Below are 12,230 nucleotides of genomic sequence, written 5' to 3' on the forward strand. Positions count from 1 at the left end.
AAAAAAAAAAACAGGGCTTGAAACAAACAGTTGAGCTATAAGGAAAACACATGTAAATGAATAAAAAAATATACTTTTATTACTAAAATTCAAATTATAAACTTTGCCAAAACATCCACAAAGGCAAAGTGAGGTATACCTAACTTGCTGTACAGTGTGTTGAACTAAAAATCAAGTCATTCTATTGCATTGTAAAATACCAGAAAGGTGTTTTCACAGTGTGCTGTAAGTATGTATCTTTCACAAATATAAAAAATATGAGATTCTGACTGGGTGCAGTGGCTCACATCTGCAATCCCAGCACTTTGGAGGCCAAGGTGGACAGATCATGGGGTCAAGAAATTGAGACCATCCTGGCTAACACGGTGAAACCCTGTCTCTACTAAATATACAAAAAATTAGCCGGGCGTGGTGGCACACGCCTGTAGTCCCAGTTATTTGGGAGGCCGAGGCAGGAGAATCGCTTCAACCCGGGAGGTGGAGGCTGCAGTGACCTGAGATTGCACCACTGCACTCCAGTCTGAGCGACAGAGCAAGACTCTTGTCTCAAAAAAAAAAATATATATATATATATATTATATATATATTTTAATATATTATATACATATATATTAAAATATATATTTTTTTAAATAAGATATCCCATAGTTAAATACCTATTCAATTAAATTCCTTTGAAATAATTCTTATTCATTTCTGGTAGGCCAGAACCACCCAAGTAAGCGTGGGTTATGGATGTTCCTCACCAGGCTCACTGCTATTTATTTCTCCTGGTCCACTAATGCAGTAACAGCAGATAAAAACTTAAAACTTCTTTTATTTTCTAGTCAAGAAGTTGGTCTCACTACAGGGTATTTAAAAATTTTATACTTGTTTTAGCCTGCATATTTTTAAAAAATCATGTGTTTTTAAAAATCCACTCCTTTACACTTTAAATGTGTCACTCAAAGTATACCCCACATACATGACAGTAAGGGTTTTCCAATTTACAAAATTATATGCTTTCTATTTTGAAAAAAGATAAAGAACTTTTTATAATATATGTTATATAGTAATATGTTTATGGCAAAATATAAAGGAAAAAAGCAAACTAATTTTGCTACAGAAATTCAGAGAGGAGGGATAATGAATAAATCAGAAATGCTTTGTGGGCATTTAGGCATTCTCCAGTTTTACAGGATATTAAGAATAGTTCTTCCTTCCTTGAAAAGTGCTTCAATGGTTCTAATTTATCTCTCTGAGAATATTCCAAATAACCAGAGAAAATAACTGCAAATGAATAAATAACATATGTTAATTTCAAATAAACATTAATTTCAATGGTAGGTAAAGTATCAATTAATAAAAATTCAAGTAGAATTTCCTCTTGACACATTTTCAGCAGAGATAACTGACAAAAAGAGACTGGCAAAAGTTGAAGTCTTGAGATGCGGTCTAAATACTGCTTTTCTGGGTACATCTGGAATCAGTTTATTGGTTACCAATCCCTGTTCTCAGAGATCTATACACTATAGCTCAGGAAACAAAGGGAGCAAAGAAGAGAATTTTATAAGGCCAAAACTGCCTCAAGGCAAAGCTTTTAACATTCGTCTGAGTAGATAACGTCTATGGAGCCTCACTATGTGCCAGGAACTAAAATAGACTCTGATGATTTAAAAATAAAATACCATAATTCTTAAAAGACAGATACAAACAGATTATTAGAATACAATTGGGTAAGTATAATGATGGGCATATTACTCATTTCACTCAATTATTTAAGACTTAAATGAGAAAACATTTAAGCACATTAAAACATCGAAGCACATACCACAGTGCCTAATATCAATCAGGTAGTGAATATGTTTTAATTCTTCTATTAGAGCAAAAAGGTTTTGTGGCCAGGTATGGTGGCTCACAACTGTAATCCCAGCACTCTGGGAGGCCGAGACTGGCAGATCACTTGAGGTCAGGAGTTTGAGACCAGCCTGGCAAACATGGTGAAACCCAGTCTCTACTAAAAATACAAAAATTAGCCAAGTGGGGTGGCATGTGTGCCTGTAATCCCAGCTACTGGGGAGGCTGAGGCAGGAAAATTGCTTGAACCCAGGAAGCAGATGTTGCAGTGAGCCAAGATGGCGCCACTGTACTCCAACCTGGGCAACAGAGCGAGACTCCATCTCAAAAGAAAAAAAAAAAGGTGTTGCATTTGTTTCCAGATTCCTACTGTGGTTCCTTCTCTTGGCTATCCCTAGAAAGAGTCATAGTTCCACACATGTTCATCGCAGTATTACTTACAATAAACAATAGAAAAATTTTCAAACAGAAATAAGTAAATTATTTCCTAGCTACTTGATGGAAGTATATGCAGCTATTAAAATTTAGATAAATAGGCCGGGAGCAGTGAGCAGTGGCTCACACCTATAATACCAGCACTTTGGGAGGCCAAGGCAGGTGGATCACGAGGTCAGGAGTTCAAGATCAGCCTGGCCAACATAGAGAAACCCAATCTCTACTCAAAATACAAAAATTAGCCAGGCATTGTGGCACACGCCTGTAGTCCCAGCTATTCAGGAGGCCGACGCAGGAGAATCACTTGAACCAGGAGGCGGAGGTTGCAGTGAGCTGAGATTGCGGCACTTGCACTCCTGCCTAGGCAACAAAACAACATTCTGTCTCAAAAAAAAAAAAAAAAAAGATCAATGGATATAGTTTAAATACAATACAAATACCGTTGTGATACTTTTAAGTATTGTTTAGAATTTTTTTGGCAGGTAAAGAGAGATTGTTTAGGTTTTATATATTCCTTTGAATTTTAAGAAGCAAGGCACATTAAAATTTCTCTATCACATATCAACAATTTAATTACTCATATATGCTAATGACATGTATACTAGTACTTATAGTTCTTCTTTACATTAAAAAATTGGAAACTTCCCAAAAGCTCATCAGTAGAACAATGAATAGTGTTAAAACAATACAACAGAATACTATGCAGCAGTGAAAATGAATATAGATGAACTCAATAACTTGGATATATCTGGAAAAATGTTGCTAAACTAAGCAAGTCAGCCAAGTGTGGGGCTCATGCCTGTAATCCCAGCACATGGGGAGGCTGAGGCAGGTCAACGTACTTGAGCCTAAGAGTTTCAGTCTGGGCAACATAAGGAGACCTTGCTGCTACAAAAAATTTAAAAAATTAGCTGGGTGTGATGACACATGCCTGTAGTCCCAGCAACTTGTAAGGCTGAGGCAGGAGGATCACTTGAACCTGGAAGGTGGAGGCTGCAGTGAGCTATGATCATACCACTGTGCTCCAGCCTGAGAGTAAAACCCCATCTTGAAAAAAAAAAAAAAACCGTATCTGCTGGGCAAGGGGGCTCACGCCTGTAATCCCAGTGCTTTGGGAGGCCAAGGTGGGCGGATCACGAGGTCAGGAGTTCAAGATCAGCCTGGCCAACATGGTGAAACCCCACCTCTACTAAAAATACAAAAACATTAGCCAGGCATGGTGGCAGGTGCCTGTAAACCCAGCTACTCGGGAGGCTGACGCAGGAGAATCACTTGAACCCAGGAGGCAGAGGTTGCAGTGAGCCCAGATGGCACCACAGCACTCCAGCCTGGGCAACAGAGTGAGACTCTGTCTAAAAAAAAACAAACAAAAAAGAAATAATAAAAGAATGTATAAAACATAATTCCATTTTTATAAAGTTCAAACACAGGCAAAGCTGAGTATTATAAACTTAAAAATAAATTTGCCATTCATTTCTTCATTTCTCTGTACAAAAATATGCAAGAAAACTTACTATATATATATTTTTTTTTTGTGGGGGACAGGGTCTCACTCTGTCAACAAGGCTGGAGTATGTGATCATGATCAGTGGCATGATCATGGCTCACTGCAGCCTTGTCCTCCTGGGCTCAAGCAATCCTCCCACCTCAGCCTCACCAGTAGCTAAGACTACGGGCGCATGCCACCACATCCAGCCAATTTTTGTATTTTTAGTAGAGACGGGGTTTCATCATGTTGCCCAGACTGGTCTTGAACCCCTGGGCTCAAGTGATCTGTCCACCTTGGCCTTCCAAAACGCTGGGATTACAGGCATGAGACATCACACCTGGCAGAAAACTTACTATATTTTAAGCCAATTAATTTTACTCTATTTTATTTTTTTGTTGGGTGTTGGGGGGAATGGGATCTGCTCTCAGCTCTGTTGCCCAGGCTGGAGTGCAGTGGCGCGATGTCAGCTCACTGCTGCCTCCGCCTCCTGGTTCAAGCGATTCTCATGCCTCACCCTCCCAGATAGCAAGGATTACAGGTGCCCGCCACCATACAAAACTAATTTTTGTATTTTTTGTAGAGATGCGGTTTCACAATGTTGACCAGGTTGCTCTCAAACTCCTGACCTCAGGTGATCCACTCACCTAGGCCCTCCCAAAGTGTTGGGGTTATAGGCATGAGCTATAACCCGTACCCGGCCTAAGCTAGTGAATTTTAGAATACCTTTACAAATATGAAGAACAGAAATAGTAATAGTATAGTTTAGTTATAATGAGCAATACTGTTATTCAAATGTAGATGTAGCCATCTATATGTTAAGGTGGACTTCAATAAAATAAGAGAGGTATGTATGCTCCTTTCCTTTTTTTGGATGATGGAGGTAAATGCCTGGGATTGAGAGTGGTTGACATGTTTTGATTCTTTGACTACAGGATGATGATGATGATGATGATGATAATGATAATTATAAAAAATGTGAGCTAAATGATGAGAACACATGGACACATAAAGAGGAACAACCACATGTGGGCCTTTTGGAGGGTAGTGAGTGGGAGGTGGGAAAGGATCAGGAAAAATAACCAATGGGTGCTAGACATAATATCTGGGTGATGAAATAGTCTGTATAACAAACCCCCATGACACAGGTTTACCAATGTAACAAACCCACACTTGTATCCCTGAGCTTAATAATAATAATTTGCCACATGAATCTGTTACAAAATATAGAGAAAAATTTACCAGCCAGGCACAGTGATTCACACCTGTAATCACAGTACTTTGGGAGGCTGAGGAGGGTGGATCACCTCAGGTCAGGAGTTCAAGACTAGCCTGGCCAACATGGCAAAATCCTGTCTCTACTAAAAATACAAAAATTAGCCAGGCATGGTGGCAGGCGCCTGTAATACCAGCTACTCAGGAGGCTGAGGCAGGAGAGCTGCTTGAATCTGGGAGGCGGAGGTTGTGGTGAATGGAGATTGTGTCACCACACTCCAGCCTGGGTAACAGAGTGAGACTCAATCTCAAAAAAAAAAAAAAAAAGAAAAAGAAAAAGAAATTTACCACAAAAGTCAGAAAAAATTCTATTTTGGAAGGTAAATTACTTTTCTGAGGATGATCCATTTCAACTGGCTGTGTTATAGTCAGAATTTCAGTTCTGCAAATAACAGCTGGAATTCTTGTAACAACAAACATTTGCTAAGTATTTATTAGGCATCAGACCATTTGCTAACTGCTATACATCCACTATTTCCTTTGATCCTCACCATCACCCTGACATTATCATACCCACTTTACAAATAAACTGACACTTAGAAGTAAGAGTGTAAAAAATCCAGAATTTGATCTCAGATGTTCTGATACAGAAAGGAGGCAGGGAAATACTAGGCAAAAAAGGGCAGGGTCCCTGGTGGATGCCCACCCTCAAGCCTGGACCTGTGGTCCAAAGTGAGAACATGTATTCCTGTTTTCTTGCTCAAATGTTGCTTTTTTTTGCCTGTCCTGCCCGCCATCCTGTACCCATAAAAACCCCAGGCAGACCAGCAGACCAGCAGAGTGGCAGAGACGGACAGAAGAGAAGAAACAACTGGATGTCAGAGAGAGGCAGCTTGACTTCAGAGGGATGGCTTGATGGGGGTACTTCAGAGAAGAGTTTGGTCAGGGACAGCTGAACTCCAGGGGAAGAACACCTTCCTACTCCATCTGCTTTCCAGCTCCCCATCCCACTGAGAGCCACTTCCACCACTCAGTAAAATTCTCCACTTTATCCACCCTTCAATTCTTTTGTGCGACCTAATTCTTCCTGGATGCCAGACGAGAACCTGGGTACCAAGAGGGTGGGTGCAAAAGGCTGTCACCCTCACCCTCCACTGAGCTGTTAAACACTTAAGCTATCTGTGGATGGGAAAGCTAAAAGAGCACATGTGCCCTTTGGGGCTCTTGGTACCTCCCAAGACACTGCCGCAGGGCTGCACAGAGTTGGCCCCACAGAGTCCTACTCCTGCCGGTGTCCAGAACCACTAGTCCTGGCCCCTGTATCTGCTGACCTGGGTGCTGCCCATCCCATGAGGGGTTGAGAGCTGTGGGCTGAGTAAGCAAGCCAACCCCTTCAGAGAAATTACCTCTTAATGATAAATACCACATGTAACATTCTAAGAAATATAACAACTCAGCTGTGTGCGGTAGCACATGCCTGTAATCCCAGCACTTTGGGTGGCCAAGGCAGGTGGATCATAACGTCAAGAGATGAGGCCATCCTGGCCAACATGGTGAAACCCCGTCTCTACTAAAAATACAAAAATTAGCTGGGTGTGGTGGCGCACACCTGTAGTCCCAGCTACTCGGGAGGCTGAGGCAGGAAAATTGCTTGAAGCCGGGAGGTAGAGGTTGCAGTGAGCTGAGATCATGCCACTGCACTCCAGCCTGGTGACACAGCAAGACTTGTCTCAAAAATTAAAAAATAAATAAATAAAACAACTCTATTGAAATATAGTTCACATACAATTCACCCTTTTTAAGTATATAACTGAATGGTTTGGGATATATATATATATAGTTTATATACACAGATTTTTTAAGAGACAGAGTCTCCCTCTATCACCCAGACTGCAGTGCAGTAGTGCAATCATAGCTCACTGCAGTCTCAAACTCCTGGGCTCAAGTGATCCTTCCACCTCCGGCTCCCAAAGTGCTGGGATTACAGGTATGAGCTACTGTGTATAGCCAGTTTTTAGCATATTCACACAGTTGTGCAACTTTTAGAACAGTTTCATCACCTCAAAAAGAAACCCTGAACCTTAGCAGTCATTCCCTCTACCTCATTCCCAGCCCTAGGGAAACCACTGATTTACTCTCTGTCTCTCTATGTGTTCCCATTCTGGATATTTCACTATATGCTCTTTTGTGACTGGCTTCTTTCATATGACATAATGTTTTCAAGGTTCATCCATGATGTAATGAGTATGATGAATACTTTACTACTTTTTATTGCCAAATAATATTTTATTGTATGGTTATACCACATTTTATTTATCCAATCATCAGTAGATGGACATTTGGGTAACTTCCATTTTAGGCTATGAAGAATAACTCACCTATGAACACTTGTGTACAAATTTTGTGTGGACATATGTTTCCATTTCTCTTGGGCATAGACCTAAGAGTAGAATTGCTGGACCATATAGTACCTCTACATTTAATCTTCTGTGGAAATGCCAAAATTCCCAAATGTCTGCACCATTTTTACATTTCTACAAGCAGCATATGAGGGTTCCAATTTCTCTACATTTTCGCCTACAATTCTTCCTATGCAACTTTTGGACCACAGCCAGGCTAGTGAGTATGAAGTATTATACCACCTCATTTTTGTTTTGATTTGCATTCCCCCGATGAATAATGATGTTGAGCATCTTTTCACGTATGATTGGCCATTTATATATTTTCTCTGGAGAGAAATCTATTCATATCCTTTGCCCATTTTTAACTGTTATTTGTCATTTTTGTTTAGTTTTAAGAGTTCTTCATATTCTAGATACAAATCCATTCTCAGATACATGGTTTGCAAAACTTTTTGTTTAGTTTTAAGAGTTCTTCATATTCTAGATACAAATCCATTCTCAGATACATGGTTTGCAAAACTTTTCTCCCATTCTGTGGGTTGTGTATTTACTTCCTCGATGGTATCACTGGTAGCACAGAAGTTCACTTTTTATCTACTTTTTTCTCTTATTATTTGTGTTTTCGTTTTCATATCTAAGATTATACCTAATTCAAAGTCAATACATTTTATGCCCATATTTTCTTCTAAGAGTTTTCTAGTTTTAGCAATTAAACTTATGTCTTTGATCCATTTTGAATTAATTTTGTATATGGTATGAGGTAGAGGTCAAACTTCAATATTTTTCATGTTGATAGATCTAATTGTCTGAGCACCACTTGTTGAAAAGGCTATTATTTCCCCATTGAATTGTCTCAGCAACATAGTTAACATTTAAAAAATAATTTCAAACTAAAACAAAACTATTTTTAAAATAGTAAAGACAGCCATCCTCATACTACCCCCTTATCCACCAACCCCCTCCCACACACAAAACACAACTGACGGAAGTTATCTGCAGTTGCATGGAATACAGTGCATACAGATCCAGATTACTGGAATCCCCATAATCAATCCTAATTAAATACTAACTTCTAAAAACCAATAATTAGTATCTATATTTCAGAAAATAGAATAAATAAAAAAAGAAAAGAAAACAAAGTAGACTGAAATGAAAGATAAAAAGTTTAAAAGGGATGTAAAAAGGCTGGGTACAGTGGCTCACACCTGTAATCTCAGCATTATGGGAGGCTGAGGTGGGCAGATTACCTGAGGTCAGGAGTTTGAGACCGGCCTAGCCAACATGACAAAATCCCAACTCTACTAGAAATATAACATTTAGCAGGGCATGGTGGTACATGCCTGTAATCCCAGCTACTTGGGAGGCTGAAGTAGGAGAATCGCTTGAACTCTGGAGGTGGAGGGTGCAGTGAGCCGAGATTGCACCACTGCATTACAGCCTGGGCAACAGAGTAAGACTTCGTCTCAGAGAAAAAAAAAAAAAAAGGTGGGGGAGAGAGGAGGGAGATGTAAAAAAAAAAAAAAAAAAAAAAAAAAAGAAGGGAAGGAATGCTTAGAGAGAATTTTATAGCTTTAAATGCCTATATTAAAATACAATTTATAGGCTGGGCGCAGGGGCTCATGCCCGTAATCTCAGCACTTTGGGAGGCCAACGTGTGTGGATCTTTTGAGGCCAGGAGTTAGAAACCGGCCTGGCTAACAGGGCAAAACCACATCTCTACTAAAAATACAAAAATTAGCTGGGTATAGTGGTGCATACGTGTAATCCCAGCTACTCGGGAGGCTGAGGCATGAGAATTGCTTGAACCCAGGAGGAGGAGGTTGCAGTATGCTGAGATCGCACCACTGCACTCCAGACTGGGCAACAGAGTGAGACTCTGTCTCAAAAAATAAAATAAAGAAATTAGAAAGAAAAGAGCAAATTAAACCTAAAGCAAGTAGAAGGAAGGAAAAAATAAACATAAAAGCAGAAATCATGAAACTGAAATCAGAAAAATTACATTTCGACCAAAAAAACCCTATGAATTCAAATGTTGTTTCTTCGAAAAGACCAACAACCAGACTGGTCAGTCCCAAAAAGAAAAAAAAAGAAAAAGAAAAGAAAAAGGAGGCACAAGTTGCCAAGATCAGAAATGAAAGAACTACAGATTCTACAGACATTAAAAGGACAACAATAGGGGAATATTAGAAACAACTTTATGCTAATACGTTTGATAACTTGGATGAAATGGGCAGATTTCTTGAAAAATAAAACTAACAAAGCTTAGTCAAGAAGAAATAGATAACTTTAAGAGTATTCTATTAAATAAACTAAATTTGTAGTTAAAAAAATTGCCTAACAAAGAAAACTCCAAGCAAAAATGACTTCACTGGTGAATTCTACCAACTAAAATAAAACTATTATAAAATCTACGAGAAAACAGAAGAAAAGAAGAGGCAATGCTTCTCAATGCTATCTTATGAAGCCACTCTAATTAAACAGTCTTACAAGAAAACTATACAGATAATCATCCTTCATGAACACAATCACAACACTCAAAAAAATATTAGCAAACTAAATCCAGAAGGTAAAGTTTGTTCAATATTCAAAAAAATCAATGTAATTCACCATATCAACAAACCAAAAGAGAAAAACCATATGATCATCTTGATACATGTAGGAAAAGAGCATATGACAATATTCAACATCCACTCATAACATAAACTCTCAGCAAACCCAGGAACAGAAAGGAATGTCCTCAATCTTACAATCTTAAGATTGTAAAATCCTTAATCAGGCACTCCCTGTATATTCTTCTTGCTCACCTGCAAGCTGAATGCTTCCAAGACATGGAAAAAGGAAATAATGTCTACTCTCACCATTCCTACTCAACACTGAACTAAAGATTCTACCCATTGCTAATAAAATTGTCTTTTATTTCCAAAGACATGATGACCTACACAGATAAGAATCTGCTAAAAAAAAAAAAAAAAAACCTGCAAAAATATGTGAGTTTAGCAAGGTCATACACAGGGTACAAGGGCAATGTTAAAAAAAATTTTTTTTATTGGCTGGGTACGGTAGGTCACACCTGTAATCCTAGCACCTTGGGAGACCGAGGCGGGGGGATTACTTTGAGCTCAGGAGTCTGAGACCAGCCTGGGCAATATGGTGAAACCCTGTCTCTACAAAAAATACAAAAATTAGCTGGGTGTGGTGGCTCACACCTGTGGTCCCAGCTACTAGGGAGGCTGGGGCTAGAGACTGGGGCTGGAGAATTACTTGAGCCTGGTTGGCAGTTGGGGGTGGGTGGCAGAGGTTGCAGTGAGCCAAGATTGCGCCACTGCACTCCAGCCTGGGGGACAGAGACAGACCCTGTATCCAAAAAAAAAAGAGAAGAAGAAGAAAGCCAATTTTATTTCTATGTACTAGAAATGAATAACAGAAAATTTTAAATTTTTAGAAGCATCTTCTACCATATCATCCAAAAATCAAATATTTCATGGTCTAAATCTAACAAACTATGTGCCAGACCTATATGCTGTAAATTACAAAATTTTGATGAGAGATATTAAGGACTTAAATCAATGAAGAAATATAACATTTTTGGCCAGGCACAGTGGCTCATGCCTGTAATCCCAGAACTCTGGGAGGCTGAGGCAGGGAGTTGACTTGAGCCCAGGAGTTCAAGACTAGCCTAGGCAACATGGCAAAACCCTATCTCTGCAAAAAAATACAAAAATTAGCAGGGCAGGGTGGTGCGCACCTGTAGTCCCTCCTACTCAGGAGGCCAAGGTTGGAAGGATCAACTGAGCCAGGGAGGTTAACAATGCAGTCAGCTGTGATTGTGTCACTGTACTCCAACCTGGGTAACAAAGTGAGACCCTATCTCAAAAAAACCAAAAACAAGAAATATAACATCTTCATGAATCAAAAGACTCAATGTTGTCAAGATATCAACTGTCCCCAATTTGATCTATACAGATGCTCCTCAACTTACAATGGGTTACAGTCAGATAAACTCGTAAGTCAAAACGCATTTTTTTTTTTTTTGAGACAGAGTCTTGCTCTGTCACCCAGGCTGGAGTGCCAGTGGTGTGATTTCAACTCACTGCAACCTCTGCCTCCTAGGTTCAAGCAGTCTCCTGCCTCAGCCTCCCAAATAGCTGGGATTACAGGCAGGCACCACTGTGTCTGGCTAATTTCTGAATTTTTAGTAGAGATGGTGTTTCACCGTTTTGCCTTTGGGGGCAGCTTGCCTCGGCCTCCCAAAGTGCTGGGATTATAGGTGGCATGTGCCACCATGCTGCCTGTCTAATTTTTTGTATTTTGAGTTGAGATGGGGTTTCGCCATGTTGCCCAGGTTGGTCTTAAACTCCTGAGCTCCAGCAATTCTCCTGCCTTGGCCTCCCAAAGTGCTAGGATTATAAGCATCTGGGATTACAAGCATGAGCCACTGCACCTGGCCTGCTGCCTATTTATATAATTCATTATTATTATTTTTTATTTTTATTAGACAGGGTCTTGCTCTGTCACCCAGGCTGGAGTGCAGTGGTATGATTGTGATTTGCTGCAGCCTCAACCCTCTGGGCTCAAGTGATCCTCCTCCCTCACTCTCTGAGTAGCTGGGACTACAGGCATGGGCCACTATGTCCAACTATAGTCCCAGTACTTTGGGAGGCCGACGGGGGTGGGTCACTTGAGGTTAGAAGTTTGAGACCAGCCTGACCAACGTGGAGATCCTGTCTCTACTAAAAATACAAAATTAGCTGGGCGTGGTACGCATGCCTGTAATCCCAGCTACTTAGGAGGCTGAGGCAGGAGAATCGCTTGAACCCGGGAGGCAGAGGTTGCAGTGAGTCAAGATCACACCATTG

The 12,230-nt window shown here is 40.1% G+C and overlaps 1 protein-coding gene across 1 annotated transcript in view; it reads right to left on the reverse strand.

Annotated features, from left to right (window-relative positions):
* VCPIP1 (valosin containing protein interacting protein 1) overlaps nt 1-12,230 on the reverse strand; it is a 35,238-nt gene that overhangs the window by 6,111 nt on the left and 16,897 nt on the right. The window lies entirely within an intron of this gene.

Source organism: Sapajus apella, unplaced genomic scaffold (assembly GCF_009761245.1).
Source record: "Sapajus apella isolate SASKATOON/1434 unplaced genomic scaffold, GSC_monkey_1.0 scaffold35, whole genome shotgun sequence".
NCBI classification, from domain to species: Eukaryota; Metazoa; Chordata; class Mammalia; order Primates; family Cebidae; genus Sapajus; species Sapajus apella.